Below are 26227 nucleotides of genomic sequence, written 5' to 3'. Positions count from 1 at the left end.
GGGGGAAATCAGAGGGGGAGACAAACCATGAGAGACTATGGACTTTGAGAAACAAACTGAGAGTTTGGGGAGGAAGGGGGGTGGGGGTAGGGTGAGCCTGGTGCTGGATATTATGGAGAGCACATATTGCATGGAGCACTGGGGGTGATGTAGAAACAATGAATTTTGGAACACTGAAAAGAAATAAAATAAAAATAATAAAAGGAAATAATTCATTAAGTGTTGGATAGGTTTTCATTCTAGATAAGTCTTTTTAAAAATATTAATTGTAAAATAGTCACACAAACAGAATTTTTAGAAAGGCATCAAACCAGATTTTTCTGTTCAATATAGCAGAAATTTTATGATTATTCCTCAGTTTAGACCCATGATTTTCTTCATTTTTTTGTCTTACCTATATTTTGTCTTACTTATATATATCTAATATATATATATTTTTGTCTTACCTATATTTTGTCTTACCTATATATACCTAATATATATATATATATATATATATATATATAAAACCTATATTTTTTTGCCCCAAATTGCTTCTCTTTTTCTTAGAAATATAGCTTGTTACATAAGCTGAAAAATTATGTTAGTAACCAAGTAACACTGGCAACCACTAAGATAATTTTATCTCATTTACTCTCTAAAGATGTATTGGGGAATTGGCATACAAGTACAATTTAGGCAGAATTTGTAAAAGAAAGTGGGCCCTCAACTTTTCTCTAACCTAAGTTTGAGTTAACAGTGTAATCCTACTGTCTTCTTTCTACTGAGTAGAAAGGTGGTACAGAGTTACATTTTTGATTTGATCTGTGAATGATAATTGGTCATTCAAAACCATAGTACTTTCTCTTTCCCTCTTTTTAGAAATCCCACCATTATTCACCAGTAGAAAATTACAGCAAAAAATGGGAGATACATGGAAGTGATTTCTTTAATGAAATGTTATTGTTTCCTCATTTTAGATTCTTGAATTAGGAAACAACTTACAATTAAATGTATATATTTAATTGGAAAGTATTGCTCATATTTTGCCCTCACAAAATGTTATTAATGGTGCCTAGAGGTGAGGAAATACAATCTTGGTTATCTCATTCCTACAAGAACAGTTTGAGATGAGACTTTTTATTCCAATTTACAAACAAAAATGTTGAGGCTCAAAAAATCTAGGTAACTGCCTCAAGATCATAGTGGAGAGAGCTGAGATTCAAATTCAAATCTGTTTTATTCTAGAGCCTAAGGTCATAACTGCAGTACTTTACTAATTTCTTTTTTTTTTTTTAAAGATTTTATTTATTTATTTGACAGAGAGAGATCACAAGCAGACGGAGAGGCAGGCAGAGAGAGAGAGAGAGGGAAGCAGGCTCCCCGCTGAGCAGAGAGCCCGATGCGGGCCTCGATCCCAGGACCCTGAGATCATGACCTGAGCCGAAGGCAGCGGCTTAACCCACTGAGCCACCCAGGCGCCCACTTTACTAATTTCCAAAGGCTGTGTGGATATCCTTTCTTTTTTTTTAAGATTTTATTTATTTATTTATTTGACAGAGAAAGATCACAAGTAGGCAGAGAGGCAGGCAGAGAGAGAGGGAAGCAGACTCCCCACTGAGCAGAGAGCCCAGCACCGGGCTCAGATCCCACGACTCTGAGATCATGACCTGAGCTGAAGGCAGAGGCTTAACCCACTGAGCCACCCAGGCGCCCCGCTGTGTGGATATCCTAATAAATATCAGAAAGGGGTCAAAAAAGGTTAAGACTAGAAGGGATATTAAAGACTGTGATTTTAATGCGGAGAAACAGAAGTCTATAAAGACAATGTCCTTAATGTCATACTCTTATTTGGCAGAAGTCATATATCTTCCCATTCGAGCACTCTGAAGAAAATCCCTAGATAATTATTTATAATTTTATTTGAAATCTTATTGGCATTATTATTTCTACAGTGTAGGAAATTCTTATGATCCTTATCTATTTACTCTCTTCCTACTGCTTATTCTTAAGTTACTCAATTTAAAAATAACCCCCACCCCTTTTCTTTTTCAAAGAAGAAATTCTTATCCTCAGAGAGTTGGTTTCAAGTATGATTGTTTTAAAAATTTGGGGAAAAACTTGAAAGCCAGGTCTCTAACTCCTGGTTACTTGGTTCCTAGTTATTACTTATCAACTTTTCTTCTTAGCAATTGCTTCCTAAACAGCAGGTATGAAAGAAGGAAATGTCTGCTTTCATAAATATGACATCTCAAATTTCTCAGAACTATACTCATTTCCAATAATTTATCAGAATTTAACTTCTCTTAGAAAGCAGCAATTCATGTAAAACCATTGCTTCCTGCATAACAAGAAAATAAGTGCTTTTTTAAGACATTCAGGAGTGTGTTAAAAAAAAGTTCAAAGAAAGTTCTAGAGAAGAATAAAAATGAGATCTTGGGGGGCAGGGGTGCCACCTGGGTGGTTCAGTTGGTTAAACTTCTTCCTTTGGCTCAGGTCATGATCCCAGGGTCCTGGGATCAAGTCCTATTTCAGGTTCCCTGCTAAGAATGAGATCTTGGGTAAATGCACGTTGTTAAGTCTTTCATCTCTGGGCCATTTTCTGAATGTAGGCATAGAAGGAAGAATTGAATCAGCTGGGGTAGCAAGAAATTAGGAGAGTTTCTAACAGCCATGTAAATGGAATGATTGGCTGGCATGTGGGAGGCCTATTTTTTCTACCTATAAGATCTCTCTCAAAAAATATTTACCAGAAGTGTGACACTGTGGCATTGTAGGATCCTGGGGACTAGACTGGAAAGGGAGAGAGATCTTCATAATCTTATACTTTGATCCCAAAGCTCTGCTATAATGATGTGCTTATAATGTACATAACAAGGATCTCATCCTCACAACATTCAAAACCAGAGGCACCTGGAGGCTCCGTTGGTTGAGCCTCTGACTCTTGATTCCAGCTAAGGTCATGATCTCAAGGTCATGAAATCAAGCCCCAAGCTCAGCGTGGAGTCTGCTTGAGATTCTCTCTCTCTCCCTCTACCTGTGCCCCTCCCCTCACTCATGTGCACATGCACGCTCTTTCTCTCTCTCTCTTTCTCAAAAATAAATAAAATCTTAAAAGAAAACATTCAAGACAAAACAGAATTGAAACAAACTGAAATAGCAAACCCACTGCTGGAACAGCACAGCTGTTGATGAAAATGTATTCATCTTCTCACCTTGATGCTAGGGAAAGGAAAGGGCTTCTTCTCTCTGCGGGGGAATTATTTTAATATCTCTTTTTAAAAAAATATATAATATCTGACATACATCCACAAATTGCAAGACATGTGAAGAAGCAGGAAAATATAACCAAAAATCAACGGCAAAAGTAAGAATTAGAAATAGACACATAGTTGCCTCAGTGGTTAGAATTAGTAGACGAAGAATTTAAAATATCAACATATCAATTACATACCAAAATACGTTAAAAAAAAAAAGGGGGGCAATGATGAATACAATAGCTGAAGAAAATAATCTTAAGAAGTAAAGACAAAGAAAAGAAAATTATATAACTGTAAAATAAAATGTCTAAAATTAAGAATTTTTGAATAAATTTAACAATAGGTTAACAGCAGAATAAAATACCAGTAAATTTGAATTCAGGTCAATATAAGTTATAAAAACTGAAGCACAGAAATAAAAAGAATGAAAAAAGAGTAGAGCATCAAACAACTTGTCCTACAAATATATAATTTATAATATCATTAGAACATGTATGTTTCCTTTCAAAAATGATGTCTCCATATCAATGATAGTGTGGGAGGGGAGAAGAACAGTCTACTTTTTTTTCTTTTGTCCTCAAGATGAGGGACATAACATTATTTTTTTTCCTCCCAAATATAAATTCTTGGGGTGCCCGGGTGGCTCAATCGTTAAGCGTCTGTGTTCCACCCAGGTCATGATCTGGGGGTTCTGGAATCAAGTCCTGCATTGGGCTCTCTGCTTGGCTGGAAGCCTGCTTCTCCCTCTCCCGCTCTCCCTGCTCGTGTTCCCTCTCTCTCTGTGTGTCTCTCTCTGTCAAATAAATAAAGTCTTTTAAAAAATATACATTCATTCCTTGAGTATATTAATTGAAGTAACTATTTATGAAATCCTACTGTGTTCCAGGTTTTGGGAATATATAAGTGAATAACTGCCGCCTTCTAGGGTGTGGAGATAGGTCAGTGAACAAAACATGACCTTCATGTACATATTTTATTTTCAAGTGGAGGGAGACAGAAAGGAAAGAGTGTGTGTGTGTGTGTGTGTGATATGTGCTTAAAAAAAAAGTCAAGCAGTAAAAGAAACAACAGCATACACAATGATGGAAGACTGTGTAATGTTTTAAACAGAATGGTCTGAAAATGCTCCTCTGGCGAGTTGACATTTGAATAGCTACTTGAAGAAAGTGATGTGACGTGCCATGAAGATAACTTGGAAACTGTTTTCAGCAGAAAGGATGATAAATGCTCAGACAGTGAACCAGAGGCATGCACACTGTGTTGAAGGAATGGCAGAGTTCAGCCTGGCTTCAGTGGAGAGATTAGGGAGAAAAGGCAAGAAAGTTGGAGCTAGGACTAACAGGGCAGTTATGCCACAATAAGGACTTGGGTTTTACTTTAAAAGAAGTAAAAGGCCACTTATCTGAGGTGTTTTAAAAGAATCTTTCTGCTCTTATGTAGAAAGGAAGAGTTGAGAGGGTAGAAACAAGAAAAACAATTAAGAAGTGATAGTCGAATTAAACATGATAGTGGCTGGGCAACAATGGTGGTAATGGAGGGGGAGAGATGTAATCAGAACTTAAATGTAATTTTTAGGGAGTATTAACAGCATTTATCTCATTGATAAGAGATGAGAGAAAAAGAAGAATTAATACACGAGCTATTTAAGGCTGTTTAAAATATTAGTAGTTAATAATTTCTTTCTTGGGGCGCCTGGGTGGCTCAGTTGTTAAGTGTCTGCCTTCGGCTCGGGTCATGATCTCAGGGTCCTGGCATCTAACCCCGCATCTAGCTCCCTGCTCAGCGGGGAGCCTGCTTCTCCCTCTCCCTGCCTCTCCCCCTGTGTGTGCTCTCTCTGTGTCTGTTTCTCTCTCTCTGTCAAATAAATAAAAATCTTTAAAAAAAAATTTCCTTCTCATTTGTGAATTGGCAATGATTTCCTAGAGATGTTTTTGAAAAAATAATTCTGCATCAAAGTAAACATAAAACGTGCTGAAACAATTAGTGATGTCCACCATGTGTGGTAGAGAAGAAAATACCAGTGCCAGGTACTTGTAATCCTTAGTTGAGATTAAATAAATTAATTTTATTAAATTCACTGATCCAACTGATTTTTCTGTACTCTTCTATTCTAAAAGGTCTTCAGTTGGGATGCCTGGGTAGCTCAGTGGGTTAAAGCCACTGCCTTCGGCTCAGGTCATGATTCCCAGCATCCTGGGATGGAGCTCCACATCAGGCTCTCTGCTTGGGGGGAGCCTGCTTCCCTTCCTCTCTCTCTCTGCCTGCCTCTCTGCCTACTTGTGATCTCTGTCTGTCAAATAAATAAATAAAATCTTTAGAAAAAAAAAAGTCATCAGTCCCCCTATTTTGCTTTCGTTTATCTATAAAACTCAATTATTTAGTTTGTTACCTCTTCCACGGACACTTCATTGTTTTTGCTGAGCTATATAAACTGAAATGCACAGAACTTGACAAACCTCATCAAATATATGTACATAGGGGTGCCTGGGTGGCTCAGTGGGTTAAACCCCTGCCTTCGGCTCAGGTCATGGTCTCAGGGTCCTGGGATCAAGCCCCGAGTCCGGCTCTCTGCTCAGCAGGGAGCCTGCTTTCCTTCCTCTCTCTCTGCCTGCCTCTCTGCCTACTTGTGATCTCTGTCAAATAAATAAATAAAATTAAATAAAAAATATATATCTATACATATATGTGTGTATGTACACACACACACACACACACACACACTCCATTTAACCCCACTTAAGATAAAAACATTTTTAGGAAAGATAAAGGGAGTTTTCTCATATCTTTCCAGTTAGTTCTAATTCCCTATTTGTAATCACTATTTTGATTTGTAATCACTATAGATTAGCCTTGCCTGATTTCAAACTTAGTTGATCTTGTTTCTTTCACCCAACATAGTGTTTTGAGACTGGTCAATATCATTTTGTGTATCAGTTGTTGTTTTTAATTAATGCTAGGGAGTATTCCATTATAAAAATGTATCCTAATATGTTTATATTCTTTTGTGAATTGGTATCTGGGTTGTTTCCAGCTTGAGGCTACTGAAAATAAAGCTGCAATATATATTCTTATACAAATGAGATTCCTCATTTTAATTTACTTTATTTTGTGCTCTCTTCATAGGGAGCAGGAAACAAAATTAGGTTTTATATATAGCAAGATCATAAAATCCCAGATAAATCCAGAATCCTTGAAAGGAACCCCTTTCTCTTCTACTAAAGTAAATATTATCTTTAAAAAAAAAAAAAGAAAATATTGGAGAAAACATATCTGTTTTAGGCTCTTCCCTGGTAAGGATTTAAAAATAAGAAAGAAAAAATTACCTCTTGATAAACCATACCTAACTTTCACACAGGTTTTTATAGGCAATGCTATCTGGGTGTTTTGAAATCCCTAAACTGAAATTTAGTTTTAAATTAGTCCAGACTGTTTCTATTGTTTTGTTTTGTTTTAATCCAGGCAGCTAACGGAAGCAAATCCTTAATGAAAAGTGATGTTTAAGAGCAACTTTCAAAATTTACTATAAAGTCCCAAGGAGCACATCTCCTACCCTCCCTCCCACTTCCCCACACATATATATACAAAGGATATAGCTGAAGAAACAGGATACTATGAATGAGAGTCATTGAAGCAACAAACTCAGGAATCAGCCTCACAAAGTTTGAATATATTGGAATTATCAGATAGAAACCATTAAAAAGTTTATTACAACTGAAGAAATCAAAGAGGGTATTGAATATATAACTATGAAACACACACAAAAAAATGACCAAACTTGATAAAGACCCAATATAATATCTAAAAATGAAAAAAAAAATTAAACTCCAATGTCAATATGTAGGCTTAACAGGAAATCAGACATGGTTGAAAAGGAAAACTCATGAGCAAGGAAGTAGATTTTTTATTTTTTTTAATTTTTTAATTTTTTATTTTTAAAGATTTTATTTATTTATTTGACAGAGATCACAAGTAGGCAGAGAAGCAGATGGGGGGGTGGGTGCGGGGGAAGCAGGCTCCCTGCCAAGCAGAGAGCCCGATGCAGGGCTCGATCCCAGGACCCTGGGACCATGACCTGAGCTGAAGGCAGAGGCTTTAACCCACTGAGCCACCCAAGTGCCCCAGGAAGTAGATTTTTTAAAAAAGTTAAAATGAAACAGAGATGGAGAGGAAGTAGAAAATGTGAAAGAAATGTTAAAAGACCTGAAAAATGCAATAAAGCTTTCTAATACAGAGTTTCAGAGGGAGAAAATAAAGAGCATACAAAAATGTGTATCATATATTTCAAAATTACAAGTTGCCTTGTTTTTCCTTACTGATTTTTTTTTTTTTTCAAGTAAGCTGCATGCCGGGCATGAAGAGAACTCATGACCCCGAGATCAGGACCTAAGCTGAGATCAAGAATAACTAAGACACCAGGCACCCCCGTCGCACAATTTTTAAAAATTGAGATATAATTCACATTGCATAAAATTTACCCTTTAAAAGTATCCAATTCAGTGGCCATTACTACATACACAAAATTGTATAAGTATCATCACTATCTAGTTCCAGAACATTTTTATCACCCCTAAGTCAATTCCATTCCCACTAAGAGTCTTTCTCCATTTCACTTTACATCTCTGTGGAATTGCCTTTTTTAAATTTCATATAAATATAGCCCTCTAATATGTGGCCCTTTGTTTCTGTCTTCTTTCACTTAACATAACCTTTACAAGGCTCATCCCACTTTATGACAAGTATCAATACTTCATCCTCTTTTATAGCTGAATAATATTCCACTATATGACTATACCATTTATTTCTCCCTTCATCAGTGGGATTATCATTTGAGTTGCTTCTACTTTTTGGCTATTATGAGCAATACTGCTATTGTTTTGTTTGAGCTTATGGATATTCTACCACCAAGTCCTAACTACCACATTTCTCCCAACACCAGTCTTTAGCAACTGTATCTGCCATTCCCAACTTCAAATGTATGTTGCTTTGATACCATGAACATTGTCCTAGTTTATGTTCAAATGTAATAAAGTATAGACTACATAATTCCACTTTTATAAATGGATTTAGAGGCATCTCCATGACGGCATTTAGGCTGGATGTAAATATACTCAAAATATCCCATGCCTTCAGCAGCCCCATGATCTTTCAAAGCAGAAATAAAAAAGCTAAACTATGTTAACTTCTATTAAAACAATGTGCTCTGGAATAGATTCCTTACTGCTCTCTAAGGAAATTGCACTATTAATATTGTATTGTTTTTATTTTCTCCCTTAGAACTCCATGAAGAAATCTGGACCAAAAATATAATTTTAAAAATCTCTAGTAAGCAAAACTATTTTTTAATGAATTCTGCTTATCCTTCATTAGAGATATCCATTCTCTCTGGTCTAAGTAGCATCTGACTGAGAGAGATTTTAAGTGACACTAGGGTACAATCAAATAGCTTAACTGAGCAAAGGGGAGCTTAACAGAATGAAAGACATGCTTCAGTTTTAACTGTAGTCTTATTTCTGTCCTAGTTCACAAACCTTCAAGCATTGGAGTGCGCCGTCCTTTCTCCTTCGCTTAACATCTGATATGCACAACCAAAGCACTCAGCTGGTACTGATCAGGCCAAACACTCAAAAACTTACATCAGTGAAGCAAGGCCGGGGGTCAGACATCCTTGGCAAAACTCACTAAACATTTTTGTAAAATTACTTGCAGATTCTTCAAGTTACCAGTAATTTTTCTGCATGAATGAGATCCAAGATGCATTTGTGTGCCTGTGGATGTGCTTTTTAAATTCAAACAAAAAGTAAGTAATTGCCCAATTTGCATTACTGAAAATATGGGACCTGAGGGGTGCATGGGGGAAGGGGTAGATTATGTGGAAGGAAAAAAAAAATGAGCATTCCCAGAGAGAACAGCTATTCTAGAAGTTACCAGGATCACTTTTAAAAAGAAAATGACCTTGAGAGTTGGAAGTCCATTTGAGGAAGGGGGAAAAAATAAAAAAAAATAAATAAAAAATAAAAAGCCAGGGCTGTGATCCAGAATAAAAAAGGAAATAGAAATGCTTTAATTTTGCCCCTAAAGCAATGGAAATTTATGGTGCGCATTTGGATGTAGATTTTATATATTTTTTACTATCCTAGTGGGTAAGCTGAAAAAAATCCATTTCATCCATTTTATGACATTATGGCCCTTTGGATTGAGATTCAGGCCATTGGCAAGAAACATTAGTTTGGCTGGGTAAAAGGTTAGTCCAAAGTTAAGGCATCATTCTCACTTAGCTGGCTTGCCAAAGGGCTCTTCAACCACACGCACTCTGAAACAATGGAAAGGTAATGACTTGATTCATAGGTAGCTTAAGCTTGTGATAACTATGTCACATCATCTATTGTCACAGAGTAAATGAATCTTATCTGCTTACCTATGAAATAAGCAGAAAATATATGAAGTGTTTCAAAATTAATGTTTAAACTCAGGCTACCTTTTGTTTGTATTGCTTTGACAGAGCTCTTGGGTGTCTCTCAGGAATGCATTCCCTTTTTTGCTGTGAGTTGCTCCCCTTACACCTTTTGTTGCTTACTTTGCCCTTGAATTACTGTAATTGCTTACTATTTGAATCCATTTCTCATTCGGAGGAGGGCCCATTTCCTATATAATTTTGTATTCCCTGTGTCTGGCATATAGTAGCTACTCAATAAATATACACAGACTAACTCACTCATTTGCAGCAATCAAGATTATGAAAATGATCTCTTGCAAACTATATTAGCTAGGATTAAGGTAATTATTCCTTGTTTAGAATCCTTCCTCTGAAACCATATAAATCCCTCGGGTTTGGAAATTTTTCTGAAAGAGTTCAGTGGATTGGCTTTCCTTGAGAGACAGCCAACATTTTTTCTCTTGATCCATAATTGGAATAAAGTGGGGACAGCCATTTAGATGTTCTTTCAGCAGTTGCTAAATTAATCCAGACTCACAAAAGAAGGCAAAGGAAGAGACAGGGAGGGAAATGAAGAAGATAGAAGCAGAAAGAAAAGGAGGCAGAAAGGGAGAGGGGGATATTGCCTAAGAAATTTACTGCTGTGTTTGTCTTAAGACATTAGCACCTTTTATGTAATTATAATTTTGGCCCCAAATTTTATTTTTACCACATGTGCCTTAATTTTAAATGAACTCCCACAACTGTGCCATGAAATATTCCTGGTCTGGCATCACACCTGGGTCTAGTTCAAGAACCTAACTACTTGTAGGCCTCATGCTAAAGCCTCATGCTCATATGCCAGGAAAAACAGTCATTGCCATTTACCATCTGGATCCAATGTACTGTTTTAATTAATTTTTTATATTTTTAAACTGTACCAAAAATCACAATCATAAGAAGAGAGGAATAGTGAAAATCATTTAGAATTTTTTTCATTTAGAAATTTAAATGAAAATTTGAACATAGCTCAAGTTTTTATTTCATAATTTCCTGATTTTAACACTATATATGCCCACAATGGGCAACATTCTCTGAATGCAACTAATTGTTCATCAGCAGTCAGGCATGAACCTGGGATGTGTCCCATACATATTCTGTATTTCAAATACATATCTAATAGGATCTAGCTTATCATTAATTCTTGTCTTTATTGCATTTGCATCATCACAATGCAGTATTTAAAAATAATTTTGGGGTACCTGGGAGGCTCAGTCGGTTAAGCGTCTGCCTTCAACTCAGGTCGGCCTTAGGCTCAGGTTATGATCTCAGGGTCCTGGGATGGAGCCCAGCATGGGGCTCCCTGCTTAGTGGCAAGCCTGCTTCTTCCTCTCCCTTTGTTCCTTCACCTTATTGTGCTCTCATGTGTGTACTTGCTCTCTGACTATCTCTCAAATAAATAAAATCTTTCAAAATTAATAATAATTTTGGAACTTTTAGATGATATAACTTTGATTGTATCTTCTTTGCTCTCTACAAACCATTTGCAGTTACAATTATAAACACTATTTAGTATGATCAATGATTTTTTTTTTTTTTTTTCATTTCTGCATCACTCCCGCTGAGCAAGGAGCCAGATGCCGAGCTCCATCCCAGGACCCAGGGATTACGACCTGAGCCAAAGGCAGACACTTAACTGACTGAGCCACTCAGGCACCTCAAAAAAGGTTTTCAGAATTTCTGAATTTCAAAAAAGAAATTCAGAAACTAATATTGGGTCAGATGAACCCCGATGATGTGTTGAGTTAATGAGATATGTAACAAACACTTTCAACAGCAGAAATTAGCAGTGTATATCCATGTGTTGTTGAAACATACTCTCTATTCTACATTCTGTATGATATTGGGGCTAGCACTCTGGTATTTTGCTTTCATTTTACTCACTGCAACTTTCCTTAAAAATCCAATTCAGGGGGTGCCTGGGTAGCTCAGTGGGTTAAGCCTCTGCCTTCGGCTCAGGTCGTGATCTCAGGGTCCTGGGATAGAGCCCTGCATTGGGTTCTCTGCTCAGCGGGGAGCCTGCTTCCCCAGCTCTCTCTGCCTGCTGCTCTGCCTACTTGTGATCTCTCTCTCTCTGTCAAATAAATAAATAAAATCTTTAAAAAAAAAAAAATCCAATTCAGCATCAGTTTTGCTCCGGATGAGTCCTGAGGACTGTGATCTAGTTCAGTGCCCCCATAGGTGGAAGAGTGTGAAAATCTTGATTGGGTAAACAACTTGAGCTTTTGATCTGAAAATAAATAGCTTCCAGGGAAATAGGACCAAAATATATTATATTCTCCTGGCTCTGTCTGTCTCCCTTTTTCACTCAGAAACTCCAACTGCATACAAATTACCTCCCTCCTACATAATATGTGGGAGCACCTAGTGGGTACCTCACACATGTTGAAGAAAATATTCTCTCTCTTGCAGGCACAATGCCTCTTGGCATTCCTCTATCAGGAATACAGTGTTCTTGCCAGTGGCTTCTGGCCCAAGTGAAAAGTTTCTCTCAATGATAAACTAAGCCCATAATCTCTACATCAATAGATTCTATAAGTCTTCAGGGTATCAGCACTATCGAGGAAGGAAGAATGCCTATTTTTACTTTTCATATAATAATCTGTTGGAGGGATCCTAAATAAGTATCATTTGGGTCTACATAAGTTATAGAGTTCAGGGGAGCATCATGTCCATGTTTTGTCTATAATTCTCTCTCATCCTCCTTTTGTCCCAGACAGGATTCCACAGGGATGAGCAGGGCCACTAAGCTGAGGCCACTTACAAACACTGTTTTTCTCTGAGGGTATCTAAAAGTATCTAGCTCCTTCTTGTTCACTTAATTATACCTCAGTAGGTTTTCTACAATTTCCTTGTAAAGAAACTTCTATGGAGTCCCCTTAACTAGTTGGTCAGATATGTCTACAAAAAATTAATCACAATATGCTTTTTCTCCCTTTGAAAATTCAGATAGAAGTACCAAACTAACTCATTTGGGCCCATCCAAAAATTTGCCAAACATGCCCCAGATTCCTTAAATGTAGTAATGCAAAGTAAAAAGCAATATCTTAGACTACAATTCCTCTGTAGTAAAATCTAATCAAAAGTTGTTAAGTGTTTCTGTCAATAAATGTTATGTATCCTTACATCATAATTTGGAGAACAACAAAATGTGTGAAGAAGAAAATCTGAACTCTATTATACTATGATCATGATTATTAATCTGAGAACAGTACTTCACTCTTAAACTTGAAATTCATTTGTCTTAACTTCTCATGCTTTGACAATATTTTGGTTGGCTACTTAAAACATATTGAATAAAAGTAATTATGTGAAATGCTCAGTTTTACAAAATTGGCATCCCATTGTAAATTCAGTTTTTATATCCTCTTCTTTTTTCACTTAAATTTATACTTGAGCATTTACCATGTCATTAAACATTATCTGAAAATACAGTTTTAATGGCTTCATAATAGACTATTGTAAGGAAATACATAATATATTTAACTAATCCCCTATTGTTAGACATTTAAATTGTATCCAATTTTTCACTATTATAAAAATGTTAGAAACAGTCTTGTATGTAAGCTTTTGACTGCATATCTCAGATTGTTATTTCTCTGGGATGGATTCCTTGCAATAGAATTACTACCTCAAAGTTCATGAATCTTTCTAAGGCTCCTGAATATATTGCCAACCTGCCCTCCCAAATGGGTATATGCATTTACAGTTTAAGTCCTTTTAAAGCATTGATTCTAAATCCAACAAACTTTAGAAATAGTCTGTTTTCTTCTGCTCTCAGGCTGAGATGTTCAAGAGATTTCAAATCAAATGCTCACTTAATTATTCACTTAGGTAACTTTTCTTCCTAGGGGGACCAAAATGTTTTTGTGGCCAAGAAATTCTAGTCTTCTAGCATTTCCCCCGGGTTAGTCATATAATTTGACCTAATCAAAAGATTTTGTTTAAAAGAGAGATTATGCCTCTGGCTGGGTGACCCCATTATCTAGATTGATTTTCTTCCATTTTCAGGTGTCTGTTTTGAGCAAAGCAAAGCTACCTATCATCCACATACTTTTGGAAAGGAAAAGATTAGTAATCTTGCTGCTAGTATAAATGCCGAAGGCCAGGCTTAGAGAGCTTGGCACCATGTGACCCATAATATTTGCGGTACAGCCATGATTCAAACCCAGGTCCGCCTGTGTATAGAGTCCCTGTGAAGTCCTCTGTACTATTCTTGATATCTAATTATTAGATGTGTGGATTTTTGTGATATAAGCAAAGCTCTTGTGGTTGTTGAATCCTAAGCCTTTGGCATTAAACCAGAGTGGAATGGAGGGATTTATTACTTTCTCTCTTCATTCAATCATGTATTCAGCCTAGTTTATTCAGCATTGTCTATGTGCCAGATTGTGTGTGAAACTCTGTTCTTCTAGATACCTGGATTTGTAATTCAGGAAGCCAAAATTTATTTTGGTCAAGGAATATTAAATTCCCTACATCTACTGTGTCAAAAACTACAACACACTGGCAAAGATGAGCAGACCCAAATAAGTTTGCTGATTTGCTGATGTCAAACTTGACACTTTATATGCTCCAATTTCTCTAAATTAACACAGTGAATACTCTGAAGAGCCTTTACGGTTATTTATCAGGCCTCAGATTTTTTTCCATTTATTTTCTCCCAAGATATTTTTGCCTACAACTATATTGTTCAGTGTGTTCAGGAAAAGGAAATAGCAGAGTGATGTGGTATATCAAAAAAAATAATACTAAGAGCAAATGGAGAAAAATGGGGCTGAATGCATAAGGAAACCACACTTCAGGTGACATTGATTTGTATCCAGGAATGCCTAAAAGGTTCTCTAGTGATTCTAAATACTTAAGAGCATATTCATTTCCTTCTAGAAGAAACCAAAATTACCCAGTAATTTAATTCTTATTGAACAAGAAAGGCAGCCAGTTTAGACACACACACACACACACACAGAAACTCACTGCTTTTGCTGTGCCTGCTTCCATGTGCTTGAGACTGAAGGGTTAGTAATATATTTACACAGTGTGAAATGAGGAGGCAAACTTCAACTATTGTTAGTGTGGCCTTGGGCTTCTTGGAATGTCAACTGATCCATCAAGGAGTTGTAGCCAAATTGCCTATGACAGAATATTTTCTCTTAGAGAGGCAGACACATGCCTATCATGCAAACTCGCTGTTCTCAACAAAAGTAGTGAAGGTACTGGGTTATGAGTTAATGAGTTAATAAAAGAGGGAGTCAGAAACCTTTTCAGAAGATACTTGTATTCCTTCTCTTCACTCTTCCTTTTATCTGCATTTATTCCTATCCCTGACAGAGTTGTTTATTATCTCCTGAAGTGTTGTAGGTATTTTTTTTTTAAATTTTATCCTTGTTTTACCTAGAAAGAGAACCACTATTTACTGACAGATCCATTTTGACAGGAGAATGTCATCTGAAAAAGTTTACTGTAAGACAGAAAGGATTTTTAAATGGCCAACACCTTTTCCAATAAAAAGAAAAAGGGAGTATTAGAAATACACCTAAGGAAATAAGAGTGACCTTTGCTGGAAAATACTGTCTTTACCTTTTATTCAGAAAACAGGTTTATCGCAAGGGAGAGGCCTTTCTGCTGTTACAAAAACTTCTCTTACGTAGAAGATTTTCTTCCCAGGTTCTTTGCAGAAACAACCTACCTGATTTGTACAAAAGAACACTGCTCTCTAGTGGAATGAGGGGAAAGAAATCCATTACCTCATTCACTCGCTTTTCTTGCCTTCTTCACAGCCGCTTACGAAAGGCGGCTGAGCTTTGTCCTGGACTTATGACATGTTATGATATATGGCTACAATTATTGTGATATTATATTGTGAAGTGGTTTTGCTCTTGTAATCAAGCAAAAATCTTTTTCCCCCAAACCTTCCTTTGTAAATTGAAACCAGTAGGCCTCCCCATCCTTTACTTCTCAGCGGCTGCCTGTACCAAAAAGAAAAAAAGCCTGCAACTAATAATGATTTAATTTACACAGGAACTTGCAATAATTTAACTCACATCAGGTTAATTTGAAAGTGATTAATGGCAGCATTTATGGGGCTGGAAATTTTTAATAATGCTTTACTTGTGAATTTATGGCATTCGTGTTTCAGACCGTGGGCTGCCTTTTTTGTTGTGCTCATCGTCTATCTCCCTCATCCCCACACATGATGTTCATCCCTCCCTTTTCTAAGGATAGAAAGAGATTTGCAATGCCACATTTCCTGTCTCAATGGGAGGGGTTACAAAATCAGTACAAATTTGTTCAGATGGGGCATTCTTGGCCCTAGAATTGTGCCATACACGTCATTTTTAAATAATTCCTGCAGGGATTGTGGACTCCTTTGATAACCTTGATCACCATATTCACACATTCTTAGCTAGCCAGCAAAAAATGTACTTTCTGGATTTCCCTAGGGGTTTCATACCACTGAGCTGACACAAATGTGGTTAGGAATATAGAGTCACAATGTATTCCAAGCAGATACACACATTTTCAGAAATTAAACCTACAGCCAACAACCCTCCAAAGATTTATGGTCAACATGCCTTATTCCTAAGGCCCTAAAAGCATCTTTTAATTGGTTCTTCTCTGCAACCTCCATATCCCAGAGGACAAGAGAAAGCCCTGATTGGCTCAGATTCATCATATGTAAATGCATATACATGTATGGATACCAAATAAGGATGCACCTTCCTCCCAAGCACAGTACATACTCTCCATTTCCCCAAGGGAGGCAATCCACTCCTCTCCCTCCATCCAACTCAAAGTCCAGTATCTCCAGGAATTGCATAGTCCTCACCATTATGTCTAGACCTGCCTTCTTCAGGTCTAGCAACCTAAGATCTAAAAGAACAAGGTATCTGCAACTTTGCATGGATTTATCATTTAAAAAGAATAGAGCAGATGCAGGATACTCACAATGAAAACTTTTTAAAAAGGGGGAGCACGGAGATTTTGACAGCAACTGTAAAGCCTCCCTGCCTTGAGGGTAGTTCCTTAAATAGCTCAGGATTCTTGGACCTTGCTCATTATTCTCCATAAACTTGGGCTCAGAGCAATCTGAGGTTCTTCCTCATCCATTATCCTCCATGACCATATTTGAAATGGATATTGGGACCAATGTACAACTTGGAAACTGTACAATTTCTGCAGGCTGTTTCTTACTCATGCAAATATGGAATATCAAAGGTTATTTTAGAGTTTCATGAGTCAAAGGGGATTTTTAAAGGTCAGGCTCATGGACTTTTGGCAATACAGTTTCTTCCACAATTTAGTAGAACCCTGATCCACTTCTTTGCAGAGAATTTCATGTTCCAATAACCCCTGACAATGTGAATTTCACTTGAGACTGGTGCTTCCGAAAAAGAATGATAGTTAAGAGGTCCTCCACATTTTTCTGTTCTGGGAAACAACTGCAAAGGACCACCTTTATGAATATGCCTTAGATAAGACTCACAGATGCCTCCCCTGGTTTGCCTATGAGGAGGCTTCACAAAGACCTTTCAAATTTCCATTCTCATTTCATAAATGATTAGCTGAACTGTTTGTCCCCATTGGCCACACTGAATACCTGATCATTTGACCTGTCCAAACTTTAGTCTTCTTTCCTTCTTTTTCAGTCCCTGAAGTTTGTCTTGCCCTTAAGTTTAAGAAAGCACTGAAATGCAGAATAACTCCTGTTAATGGCCCCTTCTGGGAATCAGCTAACTGGAGAGAAAAGTTTTCAGTGCAACTTTACAATCATGCCACCCACTCATCTCACTCCCACTTCTTTCTAGCCTTGTTTACTTCTCTTATAGAAGGAAAGCTTCATGAATGTAGATTGCATCTCTTCCAAATTTGGGAAAATTTCAGCCTTTATTTCTTTTAAGTACTCTTTCTGCCCCTTTTTCCATCTCTTCTCCTTCTGGAATTCCCATAATGTGTAAATTCCTTCACTTGATGATATCCTATAAATCACAGAGGCTTTCTTCACACTTTTTCATTCTTTTTCCTTTGTTATCTGACTAGATAATTTCAAATGTCTTGCCTTTGAGTTCACAAATGCTTTCTGCTGCTTACTCAGATCTGATGTTGATGCTATTTCATTTTTCAATTTATTCATTGTATTCTGCTCCAGAATTTGTTTCTTTATTATTTCTATTTTTCTGTCAAACTTCTCATTTTGTCCTTGTATTATCTTCCTGATTTTGTTTCTTTTTTTGTATGTCTTCTTACAGTTTCCTGGGCTTCCTTAAAACAACTATTTCAAATTCCATGTCTGACATATTGTAGATCTCTATTTCTTTGGGGACCATTACTGAAAAATTATTGCACTACTTTGGTAGTGTCATGTTTCCTTAATTTTTCATATTCCTTGAAGTCTTACACTGCTGTTTTCACATTTAAAGAGGCAGTCACTTCCTCCAGTTTTCTTTACTGACTGGGTTCAGGAGACGAATATTTTCACCTATTAGCCCTGCTGGAGATTCTGAGGTTTTCTAAGACCTTTTCTATAAATGCTCCTGCTTCATACTTTTGTTTCTTCCTGGGTGGGGAGAGAGGTGACCCTTAAGATTGCATTTCTTCTCTTGATCCTGCAAAGCCAGGGTGGATGCTGACAGCCTCTATTTGCTTTCTCTAGGGCGGTGCTGAGTGCTTAAGTTTGTGTGCTTTCTCCCAGTCCCATTGAGTTGGGCCAGCTTTCTGTTCATACTCACCAGTTGTCTGCAGAGGTTCCTATTCCTCTCCCTCTGGGGCCTGCACAGGGAACCAGCCATGGGATGTGTGTCAGGGTGGGAGTCAGGCATGCAGAACATTGGAAATGCCTTTGGGGTATATGATAGGGTGCAGTCTATAGGTGAGGTATCCTAGCGGCTCATGGGCAGGCTTCCTCATGGAATACATGAAAGGGTTAGTATGGACCACGTGTCTTATGAATTCTGAGCCTAGCCTACTATACTCCCAGCCTTTCCCTGTCCTTCAGTCATGTGGATCACCTCAGTATTCTGAATCAGGTGAGAAAGAATTAGGCCTCTCTGGCAGCATCCCACACACCTGGGAAGCCAGGCCCTTACTCACACACACCCATTTTCCCCTATGAGAGGAATCATGGGTCAAGGCATCTCCCTTGGCACTGAGCTGTGCCACTTTGCAGTAGGGGTGATAGGAGTAAAATGAAACTAATCCTCTTACCCTATTCAATGTCCAATCTCAGATTTTTTTGCTCCAGTGGTGTACTAGAACTTTTCAAATGTACTCTTTCACTTCCGCAAAAATAATCCTGTGTGGGTGACTGTTAAAATCAATTTTTTTGTTTTTGTTTTTGTTCTGTTTTGTTTTATTTTTTGGGTTTCTGTTGTGTGTGGGAAAGAGAGTAGAAAACTCCTATTCCACTATCTTGCTGGTGTCACTCTTCAGAAGGCAACTTTCTTTTTTTTTTTTTTTAAGATTTTATTTATTTATTTGACAGAGAGAGATCACAAGCAGACGGAGAGGCAGGCAGAGAGAGAGAGAGGGAAGCAGGCTTCTTGCTGAGCAGAGAGCCCGATGTGGGACTCGATCCCAGGACCCTGAGATCATAACCTGAGCCGAAGGCAGCGGCTTAACCCACTGAGCCACCCAGGCGCCCCAGAAGGCAACTTTCTTAATCTGATCTTGGCAATGAGTCATTTTATCCAACTAAGAAGTGTTATGGGACTTGGAAGCTCCAGGACAAATGGAAAGTGTCATACATGTTAATCTCAGTTGTTTTATGAATCTGAGTTAACTTATCCACTGGGTGTCACATTGAGTTCCTGAATAGTTTTTACAAATTAGCCCCCCCCCAGATGAAAACTGAAATAGCACAAGAGGATTTACAGTGATGAGGTAGCCTGAATAGCATTGTAACTGATATGAGAGAGTTTAGAAAGAAGTTTTTCGAATATATATATATATATGTGTATATATATGTGTATATATATGTACATACACACACACACACACACATATATATATATCTCCATTCCAACATATACACACATATATGTTTATACATACACATATGCTTATACATGAAAATGTGTGTATGTATATGCATATATATACAAAAATGAGAAAATGATTAATAACCCATTACTTTTTAAAAAGTCTTTGAGCCACTTAAAATAAAAAATAAAGCAATTTAGGGACACTTGGGTGGCTCAGTTAGTTAAGCGGTCGACTCTCGATTTTGGCTTAGGTCATGATCTCTGGGTCATGGGACTGAGCCCCATGTCTGACTCTGTGCTCGGTGTGGAGTCTGCTTGTCCCTTCCTCTGCTCCTCCCCCTCCCCTCACTCATGCTCTAAGATAAATAAATAAAATCTTTACAAATAATAAAAACGTTAAAGAAATTTAGATGAGACTAAAACCGTAGAAATCTGTAATAAAGCAGGATGGAGTTGAAAATATATGCATGGATTAAGAAATTCATTTGTTTAGCTTTGAGCTTTCTGAAAAGCATAGACAAAAGAATTGGTTTGATCACATAGTTCTCCATATATAATAAAACTAAACATTATGAGTAACAGGAAGAGAAAATAATTTAGCATCTGTAACCACAATTCCTTTTGAAAAAGGTGAAACTCTGATAATGGAAGGTCTTTTGTACCATAGAGCATGTTGACAGATTGGGGAGGTCATGTTAGGGATAAGAAATGTGCAAGGTTTCTCCCCATAACAGCAAAAAAAAATTGGAGCTCTTGAAACCACCTGGGGTGTTAGGGTAAGACAGTAAGATTATAAAAGGTTTTGTCAACATAATTTGAGCCATCTCCATGACCTCCAAAATTCTGAATAAAAGTTACTAAATTAGGGGCACCTGGATGGCTCAATCAGTTAAGTGTCTGCTTTTGGCTCAGGTCTCAATCCCAGGAACCCTGTCAGGGTCCTTGCTCAGCGGGGAGCCTACTTCTCCCTCTCCCTCTGCCTGCCACTTTCCTTGCTTGTACTCTCTGTCAAATAAGTAAATAAAATCTTTAAAACTAACTAAATAAAGATTACTAAACTCAAAGAAAGCTTTTGTTTTTCGAAAGAAACAGTAAAAATGCTGTTTTTTATAAGTGTGCAGAGTCTAAGAAAGATAGTATTAAGAGTAGAATTCCAAATAGACATACAATTAAAATAGATACTTTTAGAAAATCCAACACCATGGAGGGCATTTTCAATATTCTATAACTTGGAATACTCCTATTCAGGAATTGTACAGCTATATCTTAGGGGAAAATGATACCTTGGTCAAAAAGCTTAAGAGGAAGGGGCGCCTGAGTGGCTCAGTGGGTTAAGCCTCTGCCTTTGGCTCAGGTCATGATCTCAGGGTCCTGGGATTGAGCCCCGCATCAGGCTCTCTGCTCAGCAGGGAGCCTGCTTCCCCCTCTCTCTATCTGCCTGCTCTCTGCCTACTTGTGATCTCTCTCTCTCTGTCAAATACATAAATAAAATCTTTAAAAAAAAAAAAAGCTTAAGAGCAAAAACAATTGTGGTCTTAATTCTTCATATTTATGTCTTCAAAAAGGGAAACTGAAACTATATAAGTTATGACTTTGAAAATAAAGCTCCCAACAATTTGAAAATTTGTAATATTAAATCATCCCTTAAATTAGCTTGATAAAAGACAATTATATTAACCTTTATTTTTTAAAAATATTTTATTTATTTGACAAAGACAGAGAGAGATTCTTCTCTCTCTCTCAAGCAGGGGGAATGGGAGAGGGAGAAGCAGGCTTCCCGCTGAGCAGGGAGCCTGATGTGGGGCTTGATTCTAGGCCCTGGGATCATGACCTGAGCTGAAGGCAGATGCTCAACAACTAGCCACCCAGGCGCCCCAATTGTATTAACCTTTAATTATAACTTGGAAACTTTGGCATTATGATGAATCTGAGGAATATTACGTAGACATACATAATCTGGGGGCTTATATTTGATAAAGAAAGTGAGTATATTCCTAAACCCAACATGAACTAGTGTGATACATTTTACATTGATACATTTTTTATTTAGGGGTGAGATTAGGAATTTGAAAGACTGTGTAACTGAAATAGTTTTACTTAAAGGAAAATGTTCTAATAGAGTTCAAGCACTTTTCCAAAAAACTAACAAACAAACAAACATGTCCATTGATGGAAATACTTGACATCAACCACAAAAAGATCAACACGGCAGGTAGCAATTAAGAATATATTTGATACTATGGGTTTTAGGGTAAAAAACAAAAACCCAAATCCAAAAGGAAGAGAAGAAGAGTCTCTGTAAAGAGTAATGGTAGCCATAAACTGAAGGACATGTAAACCATTCAGAAAGACTCATCAGTCAGCTCCATCATTGTGTCTCATGAGGCTTTGCCTCAGAAAGGCAATAACACATCCCATCTGAAACACAGGAAATTAATGATTATGAGGTTCATAGTTTCTGCAGTTCCAGGTTAGTGCCATTATTTCAGTTTTTAATATTCACATTCTTTGTAATGAGTTTTGCATTTTCTTCAATTTCTTTGGGCAAAAATAATTTCAATTTGACATAACTTAATAGGGAAATTGTGTTAGGATACCACAGGAATAAAAGGTGCCCCTTCATTTTCTTTCTCTTTTTTTCCTTCCCTAAGGGAAAAACAAAGTATAAGAAATACTAAATGAAACTTCACTAAAAACACGGTGCAACGTTTTTATATTGCTATTATTGGTGGACCATGTAAACAAAGTTCTATCACACAAAAATGCTGAGATTTCAGGGTGTACACTAAAAAGTCTCCTGAATTCTCTTAACAGTATTTTACTTTTAACTAGGATCAGTTGCTAGATTTTTAAGTCAGCTCAGGGATGGCAGATAGATTTACTTTGAATATGAACTTTCTCTGTCTGTCTCTGTTTCTCTCTACAGATAAAGACTTTCTAATCTCAATCACTCTCATGCCTTGTCCCACAAACCAACAAAATGTCCAAAGTATCCCCACACTTCATGCTTCTGAACCATATTATGCAGAGTTCTAAATAGTCCTTTAAACCTGAAATTGACACAAACATCCATTAATACGTTGCATTCCCCAACTCTATGCTTCTGAAAACGTGGTCCTTACATTGTCAGTATTCAGCACCAGTGAGAAGTTGGGCCTCTGTCTACCCTCTTCACAATGAGATTGCCCTCTGAGCACTGAAATAGCAAGATTCACAGAGATCAGATGAGACCCCATCAAAGATGTCTAGCCATGTTCGTGCAATAGCACAGCTTTGTGGGTAAGAGCACAGGCACTGGTCCTAGGCTGCCTGGTGTGAGTTCATGCCCCACCTCTTCTGGTTGTGTGCACCTGGGCAACTAACTTAACCTACTGGTTAAGTAGGTTAAACCTCTGTTTCCTCATCTCTAAAATGAAGATGAAAATAATAGCATCCATATTGTGTTGTCATTTTGAGGTTACATTAGTTAATACATGCAAAGTGCCTTCAGGAGTGCATGGTAGAAAGTAAGTGCTAAATGTTTTTTCTCCCTGTTTACTCTTATTGTTGTCATCATCATCATCGTCATTGTCATCATTATTCCTGGCCAGCAAGACTAGCATATAATCAAAGCATATGCAGCAATACATCTAAGGATATAATGTATGTGAGTGTTGGGGATGAAAGTGGTTGGTTAAAATGAGTAGCTTCCCAGTAGAAGGATCTATTCTAGGAGTAGGAACAAATCTAGGAAGTCTATGAAGAAGGCAAGATTAGGACAAATTTACTGACTTGTCAACCTTCCATGAGGTCTCTTGGGAAAGAACATAAAGACTTTCTCCTGTGACCCCACCCCCCAAAATTCCATTGAATGTTTTAATATCTTAGAACGGCTATCTGCACCAGCAACTGAGAAAAACAGGTTGCCTCATCTATTATTATTCCTACTTTGCTTTTATAAATGGAAATAGGTTTGTTTTTAAACAAAAAATATCCAAGTTTCATTTTCTTTTTAGGAAATAGTATAGAGTACAAGGGTTTGAAAAGACAAAAATTCTTACAGTTGCATTTTTTAGTACTGCCCTTTTAAAAACTGAGTCACTGTTCTCTCACATACTGGTAGTACCAGACCTTTGTTATTGGTTTTAATAACCATTGTCTAGTTAAATTTATTCCAGATATTAGAGCAGAGATGCTAAATACCATATTAGTACCATCTTATTACTATATTGAAGAAACTTAGCACCATGAAAAAGGGTGGGTGGAGATGTCAGGCAAAATCTTAAATGGGAATCTGCTCTTCTTTTTTTTTTATTTTATTTATTAGAGAAATAGAGAGAGAGAGAGTACAGGCAGATGGAGTGGCAGGCAGAGGCAGAGGGAGAAACAGGCTCCCCACTGAGCAGAGAGCCTGGTGTGGGGCTTGATCCCAAGACCTCAGAATCAAGACCTGAGCTGAAGGTAGATGCTTAACTGAGCCACCCAGGCACCCCTGGGAATCTGCTCTTCTGTTTCTACCTGAAAGGCTTTGAACAAGTTATTTGATCCCTTTGATTATCAGTTTTCTCATTTATAAAATAAAAGGATTATATAACTTATAAAATTCAGACAGAATCAATAAAATACTATAAGTAAAATTACTGGTAGATTTCCAATTCTTAATGATTATTAGCTACATTGTGCCTCCCTTTTCTGAAAACTGAACACACCAAATATACTATAAATTGTTCTGGTAAGACCAGTTTAGTTACATTGCTGTCCTTTGGTCTGGTTTTAAGTATTTTTAGCTATTACTTTTTTTTTTTAAGATTTATTTATTCGTTCTAGAGAGAGAGAGAGTAAGTGAGCAAGTGTGGGGGTAGGGGTATAGAGAGAGAGAGAGAGAGAGTCCCAAGCAGACTCTGTTTTAAGGAGGGAGCCAGATGCAGGGCTCCAACCCACAACCCTGAGATCATGACCTGAGCTAAAACCAAGAGTCCCACGCTCAACTGACTGTGCCATTCAGGCACCCCTAGCTTTTACTTTTAATTCTAAATTGATCCTTAAGAAAAAAAGTAATGCAAATTAAGGAAGCCAAACTAAATATTCGTGCAACACTTACCTCACAAAAAGTATGGCATTTAATTATCAAGTCAATCTTATGAGGTTGGTATTATCTGATAGAATAGATGATAAAATCAAGGCATAAAATAACTCAGGACACATTTAATAAGTCTTTGAGTAACATTTCAAATTCCTGTTCTAACTGACCCTAAAGTTGATGATTTTTGCTAGACTCCCTCCATGAGTTCTGAACTGTCTTCTGAAAGTAAAGAGCATTTTCTCCCTCTTTCTCGATTCAAATGACATTGAGTGATGCTGTGCTTGCAATGAAGGTGTTCTAACTTTCCAGGCTTTGGCAGTGAATGAAGAGACAGAGGCCTTCCTAAATTGATGCATACAAAGGCTGGGGGGAGAGGAAGATCGGAGAGCAAGAAAAAAAAATATGTAACATTTCTAGCGGTGCCATGAAAAAAATAAAGCACAGTAAAGTATTAAAGACAAACAGTGGGGAAGGTGCTCTATAGTCTACAGACTCTCTAGTACGATGCCCTTCTAGCAGAGATAAGAATAAAATGAGAGATAACAACATCCACCTGGCAGAGGAGGTTTCCATGCAGAGCACGTGCAAATGTCCTGCTGCAGAACTGAGGCTATCATGTTTGCAGAACTGAAACCATGTTTGAGGAACCAGCATGGTTGAAGCAAATTGTTAAAAGTGAAGAGTAGTAGGTGATGAGGTCAGAATTAGTGTGCTCTGAGGTTATTCAGATTGTGTAGGTCATGTTAAGGATATTGGATTTATTTCAAATGAGTTGGGAAGTCATTGGAGAATTTGACGAGAGGAGTTATATGATCTGGATTAATTTTCACAGTTTTACTTTGGCTGATGAGAAGACAACAGATTGTGAAGGGGACAAGAACAATAGCATAGAAGACCAGTATGTTATTGTAATACTTTGGGTGAGCTTATTCTCTTCAACTCATTTCCAGATCATCATTCTTCAAAAGAAAAATGATAAAACCTTATAACTCAACCAAACTTCACACTTCTCATTTCCTTTGATACCTCCAACCTCAAAACACTGGGGTACCTTACCAAATATCAAGACTTATTACAAAGTCTGAAAATTCGGAGAGTACAGCATTGATGTAAACTTTTACATCTGGACCAATGCCATATTAATTGCTCCAGCCACAATGGTCCCCTTGCTGATCAAGAGTTAGATCCATACACATACAGAAATAGTACCTGACAGAGATGGCATCACAAATTAGTGAAGAGAAAATGGAGACTCCAATAAATAGTCCAAGACAATTGTTTATATGTATGGAGGAAAAATAATCCCTACCTTATGTCATAAATATAAAAATAAATAACCAAGTAATTTAAAGAACGTGAATGAAAGAATAATTATCCACAAAATCAGAAAATTCTTAGAAAAATACAGAAGCACATCTTTACGATTTCAGGATAGGAAAAAAATCTGCTTAAATAAGATGCCCAAAGTTATCAA

Source organism: Lutra lutra, chromosome 13 (assembly GCF_902655055.1).
Source record: "Lutra lutra chromosome 13, mLutLut1.2, whole genome shotgun sequence".
Taxonomy (NCBI): Eukaryota; Metazoa; Chordata; class Mammalia; order Carnivora; family Mustelidae; genus Lutra; species Lutra lutra.
This window is presented reverse-complemented; position numbering follows the sequence as displayed.